The sequence below is a fragment of the Leptinotarsa decemlineata genome, unplaced genomic scaffold (assembly GCF_025532065.1).
Source record: "Leptinotarsa decemlineata unplaced genomic scaffold, Ldec_3_MD MMD2_tig00026345_RagTag_RagTag, whole genome shotgun sequence".
NCBI classification, from domain to species: Eukaryota; Metazoa; Arthropoda; class Insecta; order Coleoptera; family Chrysomelidae; genus Leptinotarsa; species Leptinotarsa decemlineata.
Window position 1 is genome coordinate 844,411 of NW_027412696.1, and position 22,769 is coordinate 867,179.

Sequence of the window (22,769 nt, forward strand, 5' to 3'; positions counted from 1 at the left end):
GCTGATTTAATAAATATGATAAATATGTATTTTTTGGCGTTTATGAGATATTTTAATATGTCAAATTACTACAAAATTCAATATTTTTGTTGATTCGTAATGACATCAAGGTTATTTTCATTTTTTATCGTCGATAGGTGTGTTTATTGAAAACAACCTAGAACATTCAACTCACGATAATTTTTTCATTAATATTTCCGAAGTTGGTCTGAAACAGATTTGTTGAATTTGAATTCAATACAAATCTAAAATTATTTTTTTGACTAGATAAGAGACAGGACGTACGAGTCTTACCGGAAGTAAACCCGGTGTGACGCGTGTTTCCCACTTTTTCCGATTTCTCCATACGGAAGTAGACTATCGAAAACCGAAAGACATTTCATCTCCAAAAATAGCCTGGGTTGGGGTCGAGTGTTTAGGAAGTGACGGAGGGATGGATTGAAATAGAATGGGATAGTGGCGGTCAACTGTCGATTCTTCGTTTGTACAATAATGTAAGTTCATTTGCGATTTAGAATTCAATTACCATTGGATGACTATAAAAACCGTTAGATGAACTATCTTTTCTTTTTTCAAATTATTCTTCTTCTGAAAGATTCCCCATGTTTGATATCGTCCTGCCTGATAATCAACATCAATTTCACGCCAATTAAAATATTTGTATACCCAAAAAAGAAGTAATAATATCAGTTGCACTATGATTTTCTACGAGTTAATAATTTCAATTCAGTAGGATAATGGACGGAAACATTTCGTTAATGAAGAAAATAGTTTTTTTGATTTTGACTGAATATTTTGATGTAGGATCTTTTCGTTCACTTTTAATTTGAAATATAATTTCAATAATGAAATTTTTAGTTACTAAAACATGAAAACTCACCCAATACCACTGCTCTTACTCTCTCAGTGTACCAATCTCACAAATGTGCAGAGTATTTCAAAAAAGTTTTGAGTATATATGACATAAATTAATAAGAATTATCTGAGGTGTTGAGAAAACAAAATAATTTTCTTATCATTAAGAGAGATTTATTTTTGGCCTTGGACATAGGAAACAAATCCAAAACAAACCTTTCATAAATTATTTCGAAAAAATTAATTTTGTTTCAACAAAGCGTGGGAAGCTTCAAATTATATTTTTATTATGGCTCCAATTTGGCAAACAGCTCCTAACCAAGTATTTATAACAATGGATATTTAGCACCCTACACTTTTTTACAATATTTTTTAGTTTATGTTGCTGTTAAAGCGTGTTTTTTTTAGTTTTTTAAACTGTTATTTATTTTTCACTTTTTAGTTTGGCTTGCTATTTTAAGCCCATATGTTTTATTATAAAATAAAATATATACGCATGTGCAGAAAGTGTGGTTGTGTCACTTGACAATGAGATAAACTTATGAAATTATTGTTTTGTCACTGATTCTTGACAAGTGTGCAAAGTTCAAAATAAATCTGTCTGTTTAAAGTTAGTCAAAATCGAGTCCAAAGGAGTCGGTTGAAAACAAACGAACATACAAGTGAAGCTAATGAACGCGTGTTGAAATTGTTTTTGTATAATTCAATGTTCATATAAGTTGTTTCGAAATGACTTTTTCTTTGTAGTCAAGAGTTCATTTTGAAATTGATAATGGCCTTCTTCTTTCCTTCCGAAGTTTCCCAAAATTTTTGTATGAAGATGGAGAAGTAGAAAGCCGAAAAATTTCTTTCCCAAAAATGCCTTTAAAATATTTTAATGATTTTTAAATGTTTATTATGTCAAAGAAAAAAGTAAAACAAATTATGAAACAACAACAAAAAATAATTGGCGCTCCGGAACGACTTGATTAATTCCAGTGGCGCATTTGCTTTTTTAGCTGTAGGAAAAACCTGCAGCACCACATCATCTGAAGATCTTGATCTGCAAATGTTCTCTCTTTCATAAAACAAAATGTAGGGTGTCTCCAGAGGCTCCAATAAATTATTATTATTTTACGTCTGTGCCCTTATCATGGCGAATTTATCCCATTGAACTAGTTGAGTTTCATGTGAGAGGTTTCGTTGCAAAAACAAACAAGACATTCAAAATAAAAAATGGAAAAATACTCTTTGGATTCCATAAAAAAGTCAATTCCGAAAAATAGCGAAAATGTGCCCTCATCATTGCGAATTTATCCCATTGAACTCGTTGGGGTTCATGTGAGAGGTTTCGTTGCAAAAACAAACAAGATATTCAGTTCATGTGAGAGGTTTCGTTGCAAAAACAAACAAGGCATTCAAAATAAAAAAAATAATGTAAAAATATTGTTTGGATTCCATAAAAAAGTCAATCTCGAGAAATGGCGAAAATGTATTGAAGAACATGAAGAGGACAACATGTGTAAATTAGACCATTTCGTTGAGAAATTAATGTAAAAATTTGATCATAACATTCTACGAAGATTTATCTGATGCTAACACATACCTAATATTTTCTTAAGTAAGCATACCTAGTTATTGTGTAAATATTTCATATTCAAATGTTATACTACAGGTAGAAAACGACTCGAACGCTCTGACATATTTTTTGCGACCTGTTTTCCATACAAAAACAGGGTGGATCTGTTATAGTATTTTAAACCCGACTATCCTAGTCAAAATGTAATCAGAAAATTTCGTTTGAGAACTCTGTTAGCATTTTTACATGTTCAATGAGCACTATTAGAAAACAGAGTACAACATGTTATACATAACAGTAATGAAGTTTATAATAATCTTAGAAAGACTTATTTGTGGAGAATTCGGTGATTCTTTTCTTCACGATAGAGAATTTGCTGAAGGTCCAAATGAAAAACTCACCCCAAAAATTTGCTGCATTATATAAGTTACTGAACTGTCCAGTTAGTAAGTAGTGTTCATAAACTTTATATACAAATAGAATAATCAATGGAAAAAATGAAATTTGTATACCTAGCAGGTAGCAAGTGTATTTGAAATAGTACGTGGCTGACATTGCTGAAGCGAGAAATTGAAAACGGAAATTTGAGTATGAACCTAAACTGAGTTAATACAGAAAATATTCTGTACTGTATTCATATAGACTATCGAATATGCCCTCTGGGCATTTAATTATTTTGACGTGTGTCACATGATATTATCTGTTTCCAATTGAGGCGTTGTTCAAAGGAAATCCTTTTTGGGTTTTGAAACTGGAAAAGAATTAGTTTTCGAAACGTCAACCATTTGAAGAACGCTAAGTATTGAAATTTAATGTTTCCATTGAATATTCAATTTGTAGGCAAAATATATGAATACATACTGACTAAGTGGGTTGTATTACGCAGTAACATCAGCATATTCTCCATTGATTCAGTTTGGTTTATTTTCAGATTATAGAAGGTTGAACACCCCAAAAAAAAACATTAAGAAACAGAATTTTACACTATTCAAACAGGTAAAAATGGAACAGAATCATAAACCTACTCAATCAATCACGTCGCAAAATCTACAAAAAAATAATAGTAGTGATCAAAAATACTTCATTTATAGAAATTGGTACTGAGTATAAATTACACTTGAAGAGCCTTGTCGTTCGAGCTGCTAAAAGAGGGTACATATATGCAAAATATTATAATCTGTATCCTTTGAAATATTTTTTTTTGAGAATTCAATGCACCTTACCCTTTTTTGGGTATATAACGATTCCACAATCTGAAAACTGAGCAAAGCTAAATCAATAGAGAATCCGCTGAACTGTAATAAAGAATAAACTGAGAAGTTCGTTCCAAAAAGTTATGCATAATATAAACCACTGAAGAGCCCAATTAGTCAGTAACTTGTCGTATTCATAAATTTTGACTAAAAATAGAATGATCAATGAAAAAAATTAAATGTCTATATACTTAGATTCTATATGAGGTTAACGTTTCAGAAAATAATCCTTTTCCGCTTTGGTAACGGAAAAGGAACATTCTAGTCATATTTTTCACATATAGTCAGTGGGCATACTTGAAGACTGGCTATAAGTCAAATCATCTAAAGGAACAATTCGTTTAGGCCAGTCTCAACTCCTGGTTATTGGTTATTGCACTGACACCTTTCAGCACTTTCAAGCACTCCCCTGGCTAATACCACGAAGGGCGTTGGATTACATCCGACAGGTAGTGCAGGATTGTTCATTGAAGTTATTCCTGCATATGCTGTTGGCGATACAAGTGCCGCAATTAATTTGCAATCATTGGAACACACTTGCAGACCGGTTTTTCGGGCTGTTTGGCCACTCTTCAGTGCAAGGTAGTGTCTATCACTGACACATGTCTGATGTAATTCAACGCCCTTCGTGGTATTAGCTAGGAAAGTAGTTGTTTTCTGATGGATGTCAGTCCTTTAACCTATAGTGCAGGGAGTTGAGACTGGCCTGAACGAATTGTTCCTTTAGATGATTTGATTCTAGTAATATTTCTTGTATGTCCTTTATCACTTTTCAATTGTTTCAGAAATATAAAGCGTTTTCATATCTATTGGAAACAACAATTTAAAAAAGAGGAATTATTTGATTACAGAAATTCGTTACAACACACTAGTATATAGGCAGCAGGGCTTCTAGATCAAAACCCCATGTATTTTCTTATGGAGGTTCATTCTGGCAATTTTGGTCCCCAAGGCCCACTTCACACGGAAGGGGCAAAGGTCAGCGCCTTGTCACTGTCAGACGTCCATTATGTGTAAACTTAGCCTTAGCCTTCAAAGCCCACTTCAGACCACCTCCACTTTTACCGTCATTCAGTCAACCAATCAGCTATCACGCATACAGCGGGAAATTCAACACCGGGAGTGGGGGAAACGTGTGACGTCATCGACGCAGGATGGAACGAGTTTCGTAGCGATTCAAGCATTCACGCCCCCCTTAGTACTCCACATCACCGCTCAGGCCCTCTTGCGACTCTTCCTCACCCCTCGGCCCCCTTGCTACTCCACCTAACCTATCAGCTCCCTCGGCCCCCTTCAGTCACGTGATTTTAAATAAAAAAAGTTTATAGTTATGAGATTCGAACCTGGGTCGTCCGCGCCGTAGACATTGTCCTTAGCCTCTACACCATCGTAAGATATTGAAGTTAACTGCGAATGTTGGGTATTTATAGCGTTAGTTTTGTCAGGACCGAAATTGACTCATTCATTATACTTGACAGCATTTTTATTTTTGATTTCCGTAGATTGTAATCATCATTATCATATTGAAGATAGGAAAATATACTTAGATTTGGGAAATAATTAATATTTCATGTGCAGATGTGTATGTGTGTGTAAGAGCGAGAGGCGCGTGTGACGTAATCGATGCAAAGAGAGATGGAGATGGTATCGAGATTTACCGGTTGCTAGTGCAAGCAGGTGTTGCCAGTTGTACAATAAATCAATGTTTATGGAGTAATGTAGCGTTGCCGGTTTGAAAATTAAGTTATAGAATACACAGAGTCATCTATGAGTCACTAGCTGAACTATCTATTGGTTGAAGAAGGACACTGAATCGATGCACAAATTCACGTGGCTTTGCGTATATTGAGAATTCATTTGAATAATTTATCGTACAGAATTGTTTCATGTCCTGTTATCAGTAACCGCACAAAAATAGGCGCTCGATTCATCGATACAAAAGTATATGGAAACACCAAAGTTATAGAACACACAGAGTCATCTATGAGTCACTAGCTGAACTATCTATGGGTTGAAGAAGGACACTGTAAACACTGGACTCATAAGACTGCATCTGTCAAATGTGAATACATGCCAGCATGGCAGGTTCGGCGTTGCCAATGAATCATTGCTTATGGGGCAATGTAGCGTTGCCGGTTTAGGAATTAATCGTGAACTACTCGACGAAAATTGAAAGCGCGAAAGTGATATATTAATAATAATGAATCAGATTTAAGAAAAAACATTACAGATTATTGAGGCTGTATCGTTTCAAAGTGTGATCCCTCAATGTTACAAGGTATCTCAAAATACATCATTGAAAACAAACATGGCGTCGAAGTGTACAGGGTGCGTCAAAATACATCATTTAAGAAAAAACATAACAGTTCCACGAGGCTGTAAGTTTTCAACGTGCGATCCTTCAATGTGTACAAGGTATCTCAAAATACACCATTGAAAAACGAATATGACGTTGAAGTGTACAGGGTGCGTCAAAATATATCATTTAAGGAAAAAAACATGTCGATTTGAAATATGATATTAATGTGTATACAAACATGTCGATTCAACAGAAGTCTAGCGTTCCAACATGTCGGGAGTCTCGTATCTTTGTTAACCAAGTTAGCATCATCAGGAGAAAGAGGAGATCCAAAAGTGTCAAGAGGTTGAGCGTTGTGGACTCAACGTGAGGGCGCGAATGGGAGAGCGAAGTATTCGACAATGACATTTCAAAATACGTGGTTTTCCGTGCGTTTTCGATCGTTTTTCGTGCGTTTACGATCGTTTTTCGTGCGTTTTCGACCGTTTTCCGTGCGTTCATTCGTTATCGTTTCATCGTTATTCTCGTAACGGTTTTTCGTGTTTCAATATGACAGTCATTTATCATTTAACGCGTTTCGCTAACCAAGTTGGCATCATCAGGAAATGACTAACGTCCATGCTTTGTCATATGAAGATTCATTTTATGAATTTTCGTGCGTTTACGATCGTTTTTTCGTGCGTTTACGATCGTTTTTCGTGCGTTTTCGACCGTTTTCCGTGCGTTCATTCGTTACCGTTTCATCGTTATTGTCGTAACGGTTTTTCGTGTTTCAATAAGACAGTCATTTATCATTTAACGCGTTTCGCTAACCAAGTTAGCATCATCAGGAAATGATTAACCTCCATGCTTTGTCATATGAAGATTCATTTTGCGAATTTTCAGACTCTTGAACGGAACCTTGTGGAACACCCAACCTAACTTCTGTTACAGAGTAGTTTCGGTCAGCCAATCAGAATGGAGAAATCAAATATCGCTCGATTGATTGTGCTAGATGAAATTGAACTGAAGAATGAGGGTCGAATAATAATAATAATAATAGTGAAACATTAAAAGCTTGAAAGTGACGTAGTCAGCGTGATAGGTGGTGGCGTGTGTGATAATGAATGAGTTATTACGAAGAATAATAGCGCAACTGTCAGAAGGGCACTGAGTTGTATATTTACTAATAATGATCGGATCGTCGCATACGGCATGTCAAATGAAAGGATAAGAAATGGAGAATTCGTCGACAGAGAAAAAACAAATATGGCGTAATGAATATAATATCCAACGCCTAATGTGAAATAACATAGAAAGAATTGCAAATTCAACAAAAATCACTGAAAAAACTTGTAAGTAAAAATTGTTGGGTTATGAACAACTATAAGTTTATTCCAATTGCAGAAGCTTGATTCAAAACGCAGAATTTATTGACAAAAAAATTAAAAAAATCATTGGATACTGAAACATATGATATATTTGGATTCCTTAGGGTGAGAAGGTTTCGAATCCATCAAAAAACGACCACTTCCGGTTTCCACTTCCGGTCCTCCGATTTCGATGATTTCAACATCAATGGATTCGTTTAGATGTCATGAAACATAATTAATCATTTGTCGAAGCCAAAAGGGCCTTATAACCTATTTTCATTATACTAGCAGCAACGGACCGATGTGGGTACTCATTTCAAATGATTTCATTTGTAGATTATGAAAAGTATAATATCGAGCATCTAATGTGAAATAGCATAGAAAGAATTGCACATTTAAAGAAAGTCATTAAACATATTTGAAATTAAAAGTTGTTGGGTTATGAACAACTACGAGTGTAATGTAATTGCAAAAGTTTTATTCAAAACACATAATTTGTTGACAAAAAAATCAAATAATCATCGTATACTGAAACATATGGTATTTTTGGATTCCTTAGGGTGAGAAGGTTTCGAATCCGTCAAAAACAGGTCACTTCCGGTTTTCACTTCCGGTCGTCCGATTCCGATGATTTTGACATCAATGGATTCCTTTAGATGTCAAAAAACATAGTTAATCATTTTACGAAGCCAAAACGACCTCATAACCTGTTTTCGCTATACTAGTCGCAACAGGTCGGTGTGGGTACTCATTTCAAATGATTTAATGTGTAGACAATGAAAAATATAATATCGAGCGCCTAATGTGAAACAGCATAGGAAGAATTGCAAAGAGAATCATTGAAAAAACTTCGGATCGCCACGTACTTCATGTCAAATGAAAGAAGAAAAATTGCAGAATTCATCTATAAAGAAAAAATAAATATGGTGCAACATGTCAGAAGGGCACTAACCCACATCTTCATTAATGATAACTGAATCTCAACGTGCAGCAAATCAAATGAAAGGAAAACGAATGCAGAATTCATCAACAGTGAAAAAAAACGGAGACGATGCCAAGAGGGCACAAAGTTGTATCTTCACTAATAATAGTCGCATCATCACATGTAGCACTTCAAATAAAATGGGGAAAAAAAGCAGAATTCATGTGTTTGTGTTGCGCTATTCAAATCCAAGGTGACATGGATCAATGTCAACGCTGAATATGCATATAACAAAGACTCTTTGATTTTCTTTTGTTTCATTTCAGAATATGTCATCACTAATTTTTATATTCAAACCCAAAATGACATTGATCACTGTCAATGTCGAATCTACATCCGGAGATATGCAGTTCTCAAAGCGACGAAACAAAGGCTCTTTGTTTCATTTTAAAATATGTCATCACTTATTTTACTATAAATACGTCATGCATGGCGAAATGAGTTAGTTGCATCCGTTGAAAGTGATACCAGTGACAAGTGCACCGATTCTATTTGAAAGTAAGTGTTTTAGATTTGACTTTTTCCTCAGATGAATTTATTCAAATGTAATTTATTTGAAAATTGGTGAGAATTGTTGAATCATTTGATTTCCAAATTTTTTTTCGATATATATATATGTTGGATGATTTCAGTCAAATGTTTTACATATCGTGGTTTGTTTGAGATGGTGTTCGCATATATTGTGAATCAAAACATAAAGCTTTCATTTTTTATTTTTCACAGATGGATTTACAAAAGTTGAATGCAAGTTCGATCGTAAAGAGAAAGCCAAGTATCAAAGTAGCAGATTTGCCTGTGGAGATGCCGCAGAGGATATTCACTGCCAAAATCGTGAAAGGAAAATTTGGTGAAGCGGTCTTGTTAGATTTGGGAGATAAAGTATCATTTCTGCCCCACCGAGTGACGGAGGCGTATCGTCCTCACTTAGAAGAATTTTCATTAGGAAAATACGCTATTGTGTTCAAAGGGTTAATGGACATTGGGAAACCGAATCTTGTCGTTTCATTTGAAATTGTACGAAATTAAGGTTAGTACTGTTTCCAATTTTATAGGCAAAGAGTTTTTGGGTGTATACAATATTTTTCATTCGGGTCAAAAATTCTCACTCACAGATATGATCCGCATAAAGTAGTGTTTTCATACAATATATTTCCTTCACTTAGTACGTGCAGAATATGTGTTTTAAATTCTTTATTTTGAATGACACTTGATTTTTTATTTTCATTATAAGTGTAGCAATTACTTCATGAAAGACATTACCCTCTCTGTTGGCAAAAAATTTTTTAGTGTATGTTTTTATTGAAAAATCGAATTTATTTCAGTGTATTTTTTTATTGAAAAATCGAATTTATTTCAGAATAATACATCAACGTGTGCAGTATCAGTCAGAGTCATCTCAACAACAACATTCAAAACCGTCATAGCAACCTTTCCAGAACGAGATTCAAATCTCAGCAGTTTCCATTTTTTTTCAGTCTATAGTTGCACATTATGAGGCTAGAATTTGTCGATATTCAGTGATTTGTTGGACAAACTGCGTCTATTCAATATATAGGTACACAACCGTAATGAATTTGGAAGACTTTGAAGATTCATCGTGGTGTGTTCCAAAATTCAAGAAAAACACGCCGTTCTGTATGGGTCATTTCAAAGGAAATTTGTTCAGCTGCAGTCTCAATAACGTTGATATTTTATATAAATGGCTTTATAATATACTACCAAAATAAATAAAATACATATCACACACATCTTTTTTTGAAAATGAAAACTTATCTTATACAGGGAAAGTTGTCAAAAATATGCAATAACAAAAAATTATATACCAGATTTTATAGAGATGAAGAAACATCATATTGAAAGATACTAAGTTGACAAAAACAGGACATTTTAGAAATAAAGGAAATAAGTTTGTCTGTCATTTTAAATTCTGATTCGTTGGGTCGATATAACAAAAAGTGGCATTTTATATCTTGAATTTTATTCAGGACATTATTATAGATGATTGACATTTGTCATTAAATTTCAAGTGTGATATTTGGAAATTCATTTCGTATTGTAGTTTTTTCGAAATTCCCATTCAAAATAGCATCCTTTGATATAGATACCACCGGACGAGTCTATTATGTGTAGATAACCTGAGTTTTAATTTTTCGGAGTTCTGAGTTCTTGTACATATAAACATAACAAAGTAACGATACAGACAAATATGAAAAATCGTCATAAAATAATTCAAATCCATTCAAGTGAATACATGAATTGAAAGATATTTTAACCTCAACTTCGATATTCTGAAACAAAAACACACAGTATTCACAATTCCATCTTTCGTTATTCCAAGTTCATAGTCATCAAAATTGATACGATTATAATATATATAGGAATATAAAACTATCTTCAAATACAGTTGCATGAATGCACATCAAGCATTTTGTCGTAGTACGGTGACCGGGGCAAAGTTACAACTTCAGCATAATATGAATGTTTATAAATATTAGGGAAGGTCAAGATCATCAACAGGTATTAAGAAATTTATTCGGTGTCCAAAGCTTTCGGAATACAATGCAAATAATTTTCTTTATGACTATTCGTTCGATATTAAATATTATTACCTCAAAATATATCGAAATCATAACACGTTTGCGATTCATTTTTTCAGTTACATTTGAAAAGTGAGTTTCAGTTTGCAGAAATAATAGCCCACACATGTTGGAAATTTTGCCATAGTGTGGTGAAAATCGTATTGAAAATTCTACGAAATATAAGCGCATACATACAGAGTGAATCAATATTTGAAATATGTCGTTTGGAACCCCCCATAACCCTTCTCTATCGAATTTTGGCAGAAATAATGCTGAGTCGTATTGTAGAGTTAACGTTCGAAATTGGGGAAAGTGAAGTATTCAACAGTTTTGCGTGCGACGGTTTTGCGTGCGTTTTCGAACAGTTTACGTGCATTTATTCGTTATCGTTTCGTCGTTATTGTCGTTTTTTTTCCTATTTCAATATGACAGTCATTTAACACTTAACGCGTTTCGCTTACCAAGTAAGCATCATCAGGAGATGAATAAAGTCCACGCTTTGTCGTATGAAGGTTCGTTTTGCGAATTTTCAGACTCCTGAACCGAACCATGAGGAACAATCAGCCTAACTTCTGGTACAGAGTGGTGTCGTAAGCCAATCAGACTGGAGAAATCGAATATCAGTAGAATGATTGTTTTAGATGAAATTGAACTGAAGAATGTGGGTCGAATAATAATAATAATAGTGATAAAACATTAAAACTCAACCTAACTTTGTTAGGTATCGAATGATGCGTGCAATTTCTTTAATTCCAGCTACGTGATTATTCCAAGATATATTGGTGTCCATTTGAACCTCAATAAACTTATTGAAGCAGAAGGTGGAACCCCAAAAAAATATCAGATATAGTACAACAAGTCAGTGAAGAGCGGCTATTTTCTGCAGAAAAATGTTTGAACTTCTTCAAATTTTCCAAATATCTGTAACAGAAAGACAAAACTCAGCTACGGAACGCTTCTACCTACTAAAGTTAAGTATGTGTCGGTAGTGTGTAACGAAGGTTTCCATTAAATTCACTGGTTGCGCCCTCTGGAGGATGTTTGTTGCGATACACCATAGATGACAATATTTATTGTTCATCATTTCGAATCCGTTGAATAAAAGGGGTTTGGAAATAGAAAAAAACAACGTTTCAACGCTTTGTAGACGTGTTTGATGCTCTATGACCAACACCCGTTATCCATATTTCCATTATTATTCCGATTGTATGACCACCAAACATTCAATTTTATTGGGATTGAAGGGAGCTGATAGGTTAGGTGGAGTACCAAGGGGGCCGATAGGTTAGCTGGAGTACCAAGGGGGCCGAGGGGCGGAGTTACACGCTTAAATCACTACGATACTCGTTCCATCCAGCGGCCCCCTTGGTACTCCACCTAACCTATCGGCCCCCTTGGTACTCCACCTAACCTATCAGCTCCCTTCAATCCCAATAAAATCGAATGTTTGGTGGTCATACAATCGGAATAATAATGGAAATATGGATAACGGGTGTTGGTCATAGAGCATCAAACACGTCTACAAAGCGTTGAAACGTTGTTTTTTTCTATTTCCAAACCCCTTTTATTCAACGGATTCGAAATGATGAACAATAAATATTGTCATCTATGGTGTATCGCAACAAACATCCTCCAGAGGGCGCAACCAGTGAATTTAATGGAAACCTTCGTTACACACTACCGACACATACTTAACTTTAGTAGGTAGAAGCGTTCCGTAGCTGAGTTTTGTCTTTCTGTTACAGATATTTGGAAAATTTGAAGAAGTTCAAACATTTTTCTGCAGAAAATAGCCGCTCTTCACTGACTTGTTGTACTATATCTGATATTTTTTTGGGGTTCCACCTTCTGCTTCAATAAGTTTATTGAGGTTCAAATGGACACCAATATATCTTGGAATAATCACGTCGCTGGAATTAAAGAAATTGCACGCATCATTCGATACCTAACAAAGCATACCAGAACTTATAGTCACCGTAAGATCTCCTTTGGTATCTTCTAAACATTTCAGTTTCGAGTGAATGAATCATGTCAAATGCGACGATCCGACTATTATTAACGAAAATATGGTTCAGTACCCTTTTGTTTGCCTCTTTTGTTTTTTTCTTTGATATGCTGCACGTGACGATGCGACTTTTATTAACAAAGAAGCAGGTTAGTGCACTTCTGACATGTTGCGCCATCTATGTTTTTTCTCTGTCGATGAATTCTGCATTCGTTTCCATTTCATTTGATGTGCTGTACGTTGAGAACAAATCATTATTAACACAAATACGGCTCATTGCCCTTCTGATATGTTACGTTGTCTTTGTTTTTTTTTCTCTGTCGATGAATTCTGCATTTTTTTCTTTTTCAGTCAATGTACTGCACGTTGAGATTCAATTGTCATCAACGGAGATGTGGCTTCGTTCCTTCCTGACATGTTGCGTCATCTTTGTTTTTTCTTTGTCGATAACATTTTGCATTCGTTTCTCTTTCATTTGATGTGCTGCACGTTAAGATCCAAATATCATGAGTGAAATTGTGACTTAATGTCTTTCTGACATGTTGCGCCATCTTTGTATTTTCTCGTCAATGAATTCTGGATTTTTTGTCCTTTCATTTGACGTGCTAAAAGCGAAGATTTGATTATTATCAGCGAATATACCACTTAGTGCCCTTCTGACAGTTGCTCCATTTTTTTTTTCTAATAACTCATTCATTTCCACAAATCCTCACACATTTTCTACCACGCCACCACCTCCTACGCTGACTACGTCACTTTCAAAGTTTTAATATTTTATCATTATTATTATTATTTTTCGACCCACATTCCCCAGTTCAATATCATCTAACACAATTATTAGACCGATATTTGATTCCTCCATTCTGATTGGCTGACCGACACCACTCTGTAACACAAGTTGAGTTTTAATGTTTTATCACTATTATTATTATTATTCGACCCACATTCTTCAGTTCAATTTCATCTAAAACAATCATTCTACTGATATTCGATTTCTCCAGTCTGATTGGCTTACGACACCACTCTGTACCAGAAGTTAGGCTGATTGTTCCTCATGGTTCGGTTCAGGAGTCTGAAAATTCGCAAAACGAACCTTCATACGACAAAGCGTGGACTTTATTCATCTCCTGATGATGCTTACTTGGTAAGCGAAACGCGTTAAGTGTTAAATGACTGTCATATTGAAATAGGAAAAAAAACGACAATAACGACGAAACGATAACGAATAAATGCACGTAAACTGTTCGAAAACGCACGCAAAACCGTCGCACGCAAAACTGTTGAATACTTCACTTTCCCCAATTTCGAACGTTAACTCTACAATACGACTCAGCATTATTTCTGCCAAAATTCGATAGAGAAGGGTTATGGGGGGTTCCAAACGACATATTTCAAATATTGATTCACTCTGTATGTATGCGCTTATATTTCGTAGAATTTTCAATACGATTTTCACCACACTATGGCAAAATTTCCAACATGTGTGGGCTATTATTTCTGCAAACTGAAACTCACTTTTCAAATGTAACTGAAAAAATGAATCGCAAACGTGTTATGATTTCGATATATTTTGAGGTAATAATATTTAATATCGAACGAATAGTCATAAAGAAAATTATTTGCATTGTATTCCGAAAGCTTTGGACACCGAATAAATTTCTTAATACCTGTTGATGATCTTGACCTTCCCTAATATTTATAAACATTCATATTATGCTGAAGTTGTAACTTTGCCCCGGTCACCGTACTACGACAAAATGCTTGATGTGCATTCATGCAACTGTATTTGAAGATAGTTTTATATTCCTATATATATTATAATCGTATCAATTTTGATGACTATGAACTTGGAATAACGAAAGATGGAATTGTGAATACTGTGTGTTTTTGTTTCAGAATATCGAAGTTGAGGTTAAAATATCTTTCAATTCATGTATTCACTTGAATGGATTTGAATTATTTTATGACGATTTTTCATATTTGTCTGTATCGTTACTTTGTTATGTTTATATGTACAAGAACTCAGAACTCCGAAAAATTAAAACTCAGGTTATCTACACATAATAGACTCGTCCGGTGGTATCTATATCAAAGGATGCTATTTTGAATGGGAATTTCGAAAAAACTACAATACGAAATGAATTTCCAAATATCACACTTGAAATTTAATGACAAATGTCAATCATCTATAATAATGTCCTGAATAAAATTCAAGATATAAAATGCCACTTTTTGTTATATCGACCCAACGAATCAGAATTTAAAATGACAGACAAACTTATTTCCTTTATTTCTAAAATGTCCTGTTTTTGTCAACTTAGTATCTTTCAATATGATGTTTCTTCATCTCTATAAAATCTGGTATATAATTTTTTGTTATTGCATATTTTTGACAACTTTCCCTGTATAAGATAAGTTTTCATTTTCAAAAAAAGATGTGTGTGATATGTATTTTATTTATTTTGGTAGTATATTATAAAGCCATTTATATAAAATATCAACGTTATTGAGACTGCAGCTGAACAAATTTCCTTTGAAATGACCCATACAGAACGGCGTGTTTTTCTTGAATTTTGGAACACACCACGATGAATCTTCAAAGTCTTCCAAATTCATTACGGTTGTGTACCTATATATTGAATAGACGCAGTTTGTCCAACAAATCACTGAATATCGACAAATTCTAGCCTCATAATGTGCAACTATAGACTGAAAAAAAATGGAAACTGCTGAGATTTGAATCTCGTTCTGGAAAGGTTGCTATGACGGTTTTGAATGTTGTTGTTGAGATGACTCTGACTGATACTGCACACGTTGATGTATTATTCTGAAATAAATTCGATTTTTCAATAAAAAAATACACTGAAATAAATTCGATTTTTCAATAAAAACATACACTAAAAAATTTTTTGCCAACAGAGAGGGTAATGTCTTTCATGAAGTAATTGCTACACTTATAATGAAAATAAAAAATCAAGTGTCATTCAAAATAAAGAATTTAAAACACATATTCTGCACGTACTAAGTGAAGGAAATATATTGTATGAAAACACTACTTTATGCGGATCATATCTGTGAGTGAGAATTTTTGACCCGAATGAAAAATATTGTATACACCCAAAAACTCTTTGCCTATAAAATTGGAAACAGTACTAACCTTAATTTCGTACAATTTCAAATGAAACGACAAGATTCGGTTTCCCAATGTCCATTAACCCTTTGAACACAATAGCGTATTTTCCTAATGAAAATTCTTCTAAGTGAGGACGATACGCCTCCGTCACTCGGTGGGGCAGAAATGATACTTTATCTCCCAAATCTAACAAGACCGCTTCACCAAATTTTCCTTTCACGATTTTGGCAGTGAATATCCTCTGCGGCATCTCCACAGGCAAATCTGCTACTTTGATACTTGGCTTTCTCTTTACGATCGAACTTGCATTCAACTTTTGTAAATCCATCTGTGAAAAATAAAAAATGAAAGCTTTATGTTTTGATTCACAATATATGCGAACACCATCTCAAACAAACCACGATATGTAAAACATTTGACTGAAATCATCCAACATATATATATATCGAAAAAAATTTTGGAAATCAAATGATTCAACAATTCTCACCAATTTTCAAATAAATTACATTTGAATAAATTCATCTGAGGAAAAAGTCAAATCTAAAACACTTACTTTCAAATAGAATCGGTGCACTTGTCACTGGTATCACTTTCAACGGATGCAACTAACTCATTTCGCCATGCATGACGTATTTATAGTAAAATAAGTGATGACATATTTTAAAATGAAACAAAGAGCCTTTGTTTCGTCGCTTTGAGAACTGCATATCTCCGGATGTAGATTCGACATTGACAGTGATCAATGTCATTTTGGGTTTGAATATAAAAATTAGTGATGACATATTCTGAAATGAAACAAAAGAAAATCAAAGAGTCTTTGTTATATGCATATTCAGCGTTGACATTGATCCATGTCACCTTGGATTTGAATAGCGCAACACAAACACATGAATTCTGCTTTTTTTCCCCATTTTATTTGAAGTGCTACATGTGATGATGCGACTATTATTAGTGAAGATACAACTTTGTGCCCTCTTGGCATCGTCTCCGTTTTTTTTCACTGTTGATGAATTCTGCATTCGTTTTCCTTTCATTTGATTTGCTGCACGTTGAGATTCAGTTATCATTAATGAAGATGTGGGTTAGTGCCCTTCTGACATGTTGCACCATATTTATTTTTTCTTTATAGATGAATTCTGCAATTTTTCTTCTTTCATTTGACATGAAGTACGTGGCGATCCGAAGTTTTTTCAATGATTCTCTTTGCAATTCTTCCTATGCTGTTTCACATTAGGCGCTCGATATTATATTTTTCATTGTCTACACATTAAATCATTTGAAATGAGTACCCACACCGACCTGTTGCGACTAGTATAGCGAAAACAGGTTATGAGGTCGTTTTGGCTTCGTAAAATGATTAACTATGTTTTTTGACATCTAAAGGAATCCATTGATGTCAAAATCATCGGAATCGGACGACCGGAAGTGAAAACCGGAAGTGACCTGTTTTTGACGGATTCGAAACCTTCTCACCCTAAGGAATCCAAAAATACCATATGTTTCAGTATACGATGATTATTTGATTTTTTTGTCAACAAATTATGTGTTTTGAATAAAACTTTTGCAATTACATTACACTCGTAGTTGTTCATAACCCAACAACTTTTAATTTCAAATATGTTTAATGACTTTCTTTAAATGTGCAATTCTTTCTATGCTATTTCACATTAGATGCTCGATATTATACTTTTCATAATCTACAAATGAAATCATTTGAAATGAGTACCCACATCGGTCCGTTGCTGCTAGTATAATGAAAATAGGTTATAAGGCCCTTTTGGCTTCGACAAATGATTAATTATGTTTCATGACATCTAAACGAATCCATTGATGTTGAAATCATCGAAATCGGAGGACCGGAAGTGGAAACCGGAAGTGGTCGTTTTTTGATGGATTCGAAACCTTCTCACCCTAAGGAATCCAAATATATCATATGTTTCAGTATCCAATGATTTTTTTAATTTTTTTGTCAATAAATTCTGCGTTTTGAATCAAGCTTCTGCAATTGGAATAAACTTATAGTTGTTCATAACCCAACAATTTTTACTTACAAGTTTTTTCAGTGATTTTTGTTGAATTTGCAATTCTTTCTATGTTATTTCACATTAGGCGTTGGATATTATATTCATTACGCCATATTTGTTTTTTCTCTGTCGACGAATTCTCCATTTCTTATCCTTTCATTTGACATGCCGTATGCGACGATCCGATCATTATTAGTAAATATACAACTCAGTGCCCTTCTGACAGTTGCGCTATTATTCTTCGTAATAACTCATTCATTATCACACACGCCACCACCTATCACGCTGACTACGTCACTTTCAAGCTTTTAATGTTTCACTATTATTATTATTATTATTCGACCCTCATTCTTCAGTTCAATTTCATCTAGCACAATCAATCGAGCGATATTTGATTTCTCCATTCTGATTGGCTGACCGAAACTACTCTGTAACAGAAGTTAGGTTGGGTGTTCCACAAGGTTCCGTTCAAGAGTCTGAAAATTCGCAAAATGAATCTTCATATGACAAAGCATGGAGGTTAATCATTTCCTGATGATGCTAACTTGGTTAGCGAAACGCGTTAAATGATAAATGACTGTCTTATTGAAACACGAAAAACCGTTACGACAATAACGATGAAACGGTAACGAATGAACGCACGGAAAACGGTCGAAAACGCACGAAAAACGATCGTAAACGCACGAAAAACGATCGTAAACGCACGAAAATTCATAAAATGAATCTTCATATGACAAAGCCTGGACGTTAGTCATTTCCTGATGATGCCAACTTGGTTAGCGAAACGCGTTAAATGATAAATGACTGTCATATTGAAACACGAAAAACCGTTACGAGAATAACGATGAAACGATAACGAATGAACGCACGGAAAACGGTCGAAAACGCACGAAAAACGATCGTAAACGCACGAAAAACGATCGAAAACGCACGGAAAACCACGTATTTTGAAATGTCATTGTCGAATACTTCGCTCTCCCATTCGCGCCCTCACGTTGAGTCCACAACGCTCAACCTCTTGACACTTTTGGATCTCCTCTTTCTCCTGATGATGCTAACTTGGTTAACAAAGATACGAGACTCCCGACATGTTGGAACGCTAGACTTCTGTTGAATCGACATGTTTGTATACACATTAATATCATATTTCAAATCGACATGTTTTTTTCCTTAAATGATATATTTTGACGCACCCTGTACACTTCAACGTCATATTCGTTTTTCAATGGTGTATTTTGAGATACCTTGTACACATTGAAGGATCGCACGTTGAAAACTTACAGCCTCGTGGAACTGTTATGTTTTTTCTTAAATGATGTATTTTGACGCACCCTGTACACTTCGACGCCATGTTTGTTTTCAATGATGTATTTTGAGATACCTTGTAACATTGAGGGATCACACTTTGAAACGATACAGCCTCAATAATCTGTAATGTTTTTTCTTAAATCTGATTCATTATTATTAATATATCACTTTCGCGCTTTCAATTTTCGTCGAGTAGTTCACGATTAATTCCTAAACCGGCAACGCTACATTGCCCCATAAGCAATGATTCATTGGCAACGCCGAACCTGCCATGCTGGCATGTATTCACATTTGACAGATGCAGTCTTATGAGTCCAGTGTTTACAGTGTCCTTCTTCAACCCATAGATAGTTCAGCTAGTGACTCATAGATGACTCTGTGTGTTCTATAACTTTGGTGTTTCCATATACTTTTGTATCGATGAATCGAGCGCCTATTTTTGTGCGGTTACTGATAACAGGACATGAAACAATTCTGTACGATAAATTATTCAAATGAATTCTCAATATACGCAAAGCCACGTGAATTTGTGCATCGATTCAGTGTCCTTCTTCAACCAATAGATAGTTCAGCTAGTGACTCATAGATGACTCTGTGTATTCTATAACTTAATTTTCAAACCGGCAACGCTACATTACTCCATAAACATTGATTTATTGTACAACTGGCAACACCTGCTTGCACTAGCAACCGGTAAATCTCGATACCATCTCCATCTCTCTTTGCATCGATTACGTCACACGCGCCTCTCGCTCTTACACACACATACACATCTGCACATGAAATATTAATTATTTCCCAAATCTAAGTATATTTTCCTATCTTCAATATGATAATGATGATTACAATCTACGGAAATCAAAAATAAAAATGCTGTCAAGTATAATGAATGAGTCAATTTCGGTCCTGACAAAACTAACGCTATAAATACCCAACATTCGCAGTTAACTTCAATATCTTACGATGGTGTAGAGGCTAAGGACAATGTCTACGGCGCGGACGACCCAGGTTCGAATCTCATAACTATAAACTTTTTTTATTTAAAATCACGTGACTGAAGGGGGCCGAGGGAGCTGATAGGTTAGGTGGAGTAGCAAGGGGGCCGAGGGGTGAGAAAGAGTCGCAAGAGGGCCTGAGCGGTGATGTGGAGTACTAAGGGGGGCGTGAATGCTTGAATCGCTACGAAACTCGTTCCATCCTGCGTCGATGACGTCACACGTTTCCCCCACTCCCGGTGTTGAATTTCCCGCTGTATGCGTGATAGCTGATTGGTTGACTGAATGACGGTAAAAGTGGAGGTGGTCTGAAGTGGGCTTTGAAGGCTAAGGCTAAGTTTACACATAATGGACGTCTGACAGTGACAAGGCGCTGACCTTTGCCCCTTCCGTGTGAAGTGGGCCTTGGGGACCAAAATTGCCAGAATGAACCTCCATAAGAAAATACATGGGGTTTTGATCTAGAAGCCCTGCTGCCTATATACTCACACTCATTACAATTCACGGTATATAAATCAAATTATGAATACGCACTGACCGGTTACTTCATGAAAATTAATAACACTGTCCATGATAGTGCAAAATCTCACAATAAAGTGTTTCTTGAATGAGTTATGGATTTTCATCAAATATCGGCCAATTCCATCGCATATGATGAATCAAATGTTTTTAAAACGACTTATCAACGAAGGGAAAGTGTACAGAGAGGGCCAAATTGGACACTTTTAAAGGAAAACTCCTGTTTTCAAACTAGATAGATGAAAACTGAAGGATGTGTCTGAGGGTCAAATTTTATGACAAACTTAATGGTGAAAACCGCATATCAATATCTATCATCGTTTCTGAGTTACAGCATGTTTTTCGAAAATGTGCATTTTCGAAAAGTTGCTGTAACTTTTTTCCTGTCGAAAAGTTCTTGTTTCTATAAAAACATTTCCAAAGCACTTTTTTACGTATAACTCAATGGTGTGAAAACTTATTTTTTCGAATGAAATATCAATAGTTATTGATGGAAAACTATTTTTTTAATGAGACACCCTGAATAGTCCTGCATATTTCAATAGAGCTTAAAATTCTCTTTCCAAAAATTTAGCACACTTGATGTTTTGCTAGTCATCTTTGAAATACAAAGCTTTAGGTTTTTTCATGTAGACTTTGAAACGCATACTTTGATCAAGTAGGCTTTGGACGAAGCCGCGATAAAACAAAGAAATGGTTTAGTAGTAGCTATCAAATGTTTAGGAAGAATTCCACAGCAGTTATTAAAACGCATAGTTTCAATAAAACCGATAATGTATATTATATTTTCTACTATTAATGAAACTTAAAATAATAATAATGATAATGAAATATGTTTCTATAGGGAAGGTGTTCGAAATGTCTACCAGTTTTTCCTACACACAGCCTTTGCCGAATTGATAAGTTCAATTGGAGTGATAGAAGCAAAACTTTGTATTACTGATGCTTCCAATTCGAATGTAAAATAGGTCGGCAATTTGAAAGTGAAATCGTTCAGCCTTCCTCAGAGGTAAAAGCCCATAGGCGTTAGGGCCGGCGACCTGGCCAGCCAACGGTTGGGTCCTTGGTTGGCTATCCAATTATTACCAAAATTTGTAGCCAAAAAGGTGGTGACAAATGCAGTGTTGTGAGGCGAAGCCCTATCTTCTTGAAAATATATTTTTCTGAGGTCCTTAAGTGGCAATTCATCAGCAAGGGGTTCAATATTTTGCCTTAAAATTTTTAAATACCTCTGAGATGTGAGAGAGCCATTACAAATGAACGTGCCGATAATTCGACCCCTGAAAACATCTGCCCACACACCAAATCTTCCAAATCTTTCTTGACGTCTCTGCTCCACAATAGAATAAGGATTTTGTAGTGCCTAAATATAAGAATTGTAGCGGTTGAAAAAGCCGGCACTGCTTGCTACACAAGCTTCGTTTGTCCAAATAGAATATAACGAAACAGCTTTCCAGGAACCACTGGCAAAAAGCCATGCGGCGTTCAAAATCTCCTGGTCTGAGTTGATGAACTCTTTTCACCTTTTTAAATTGACCACCATCAATTAGGTTTTTTCTCTGGACACCCCTTGTGATACAAATTGTTTGCTGCTTCTGCATTTTCCTCGGTTTGTATAAAACAGACTATCATATCCCATTTTTCATAATTCTCATACTTCATTGCGAATGTATTTGAAAATTGAACAGAAGTCACTAATTGAAAAGCGTCTTTACTGCTTGAATAAAAATTTGGCAGCTACCAGTAAAGATTCGCATTCTGTTTTATCGCCGCATCGTCAAAAGCCTACTTGGTCAAAGTGTGCGTTTCAAAGTCTACATGAAAAAACCTAAAAGCTCTTTATTTCAAAGATGACTTTAGCAAAACATCAAGTGTTTTTGGAAAGATAATTTTAGGCTCACTTGAAA

At 35.1% G+C, this 22,769-nt stretch overlaps 2 protein-coding genes and 2 long non-coding RNA genes across 6 annotated transcripts in view; 2 read left to right on the plus strand and 2 right to left on the minus strand.

Moving 5' to 3' along the window:
- Positions 1–22,769, minus strand: part of LOC111512446 (acylamino-acid-releasing enzyme) — a 79,486-nt gene that overhangs the window by 48,910 nt on the left and 7,807 nt on the right. Inside the window, exon 1 of one of the 2 annotated variants that reach the window (XM_074183802.1) lies at positions 881–1,009. The exons of the other annotated variant lie outside the window; for it this stretch is intronic. The gene's annotated coding sequence lies outside the window, so the exon portion shown is untranslated. Of the gene's footprint in view, positions 1–880; positions 1,010–22,769 lie in introns of those variants that run through there. 2 annotated transcript variants of the gene reach the window in all.
- The window catches only part of LOC111512447 (leucine-rich repeat flightless-interacting protein 2), a 76,639-nt gene that overhangs the window by 19,149 nt on the left and 34,721 nt on the right, over positions 1–22,769 (plus strand). The gene's annotated exons all lie outside the window — the stretch shown is intronic.
- On the plus strand, positions 8,946–10,041 carry LOC141486090 (uncharacterized). The gene is made up of 2 exons (XR_012467639.1): positions 8,946–9,326; positions 9,657–10,041. It is a non-coding gene; the product is annotated as an uncharacterized lncRNA (long non-coding RNA).
- LOC141486088 (uncharacterized) lies at positions 15,326–16,421 on the minus strand. Its single transcript, XR_012467637.1, has 2 exons — positions 16,041–16,421; positions 15,326–15,710 (listed from the first exon to the last, which is right to left on the minus strand). It is a non-coding gene; the product is annotated as an uncharacterized lncRNA (long non-coding RNA).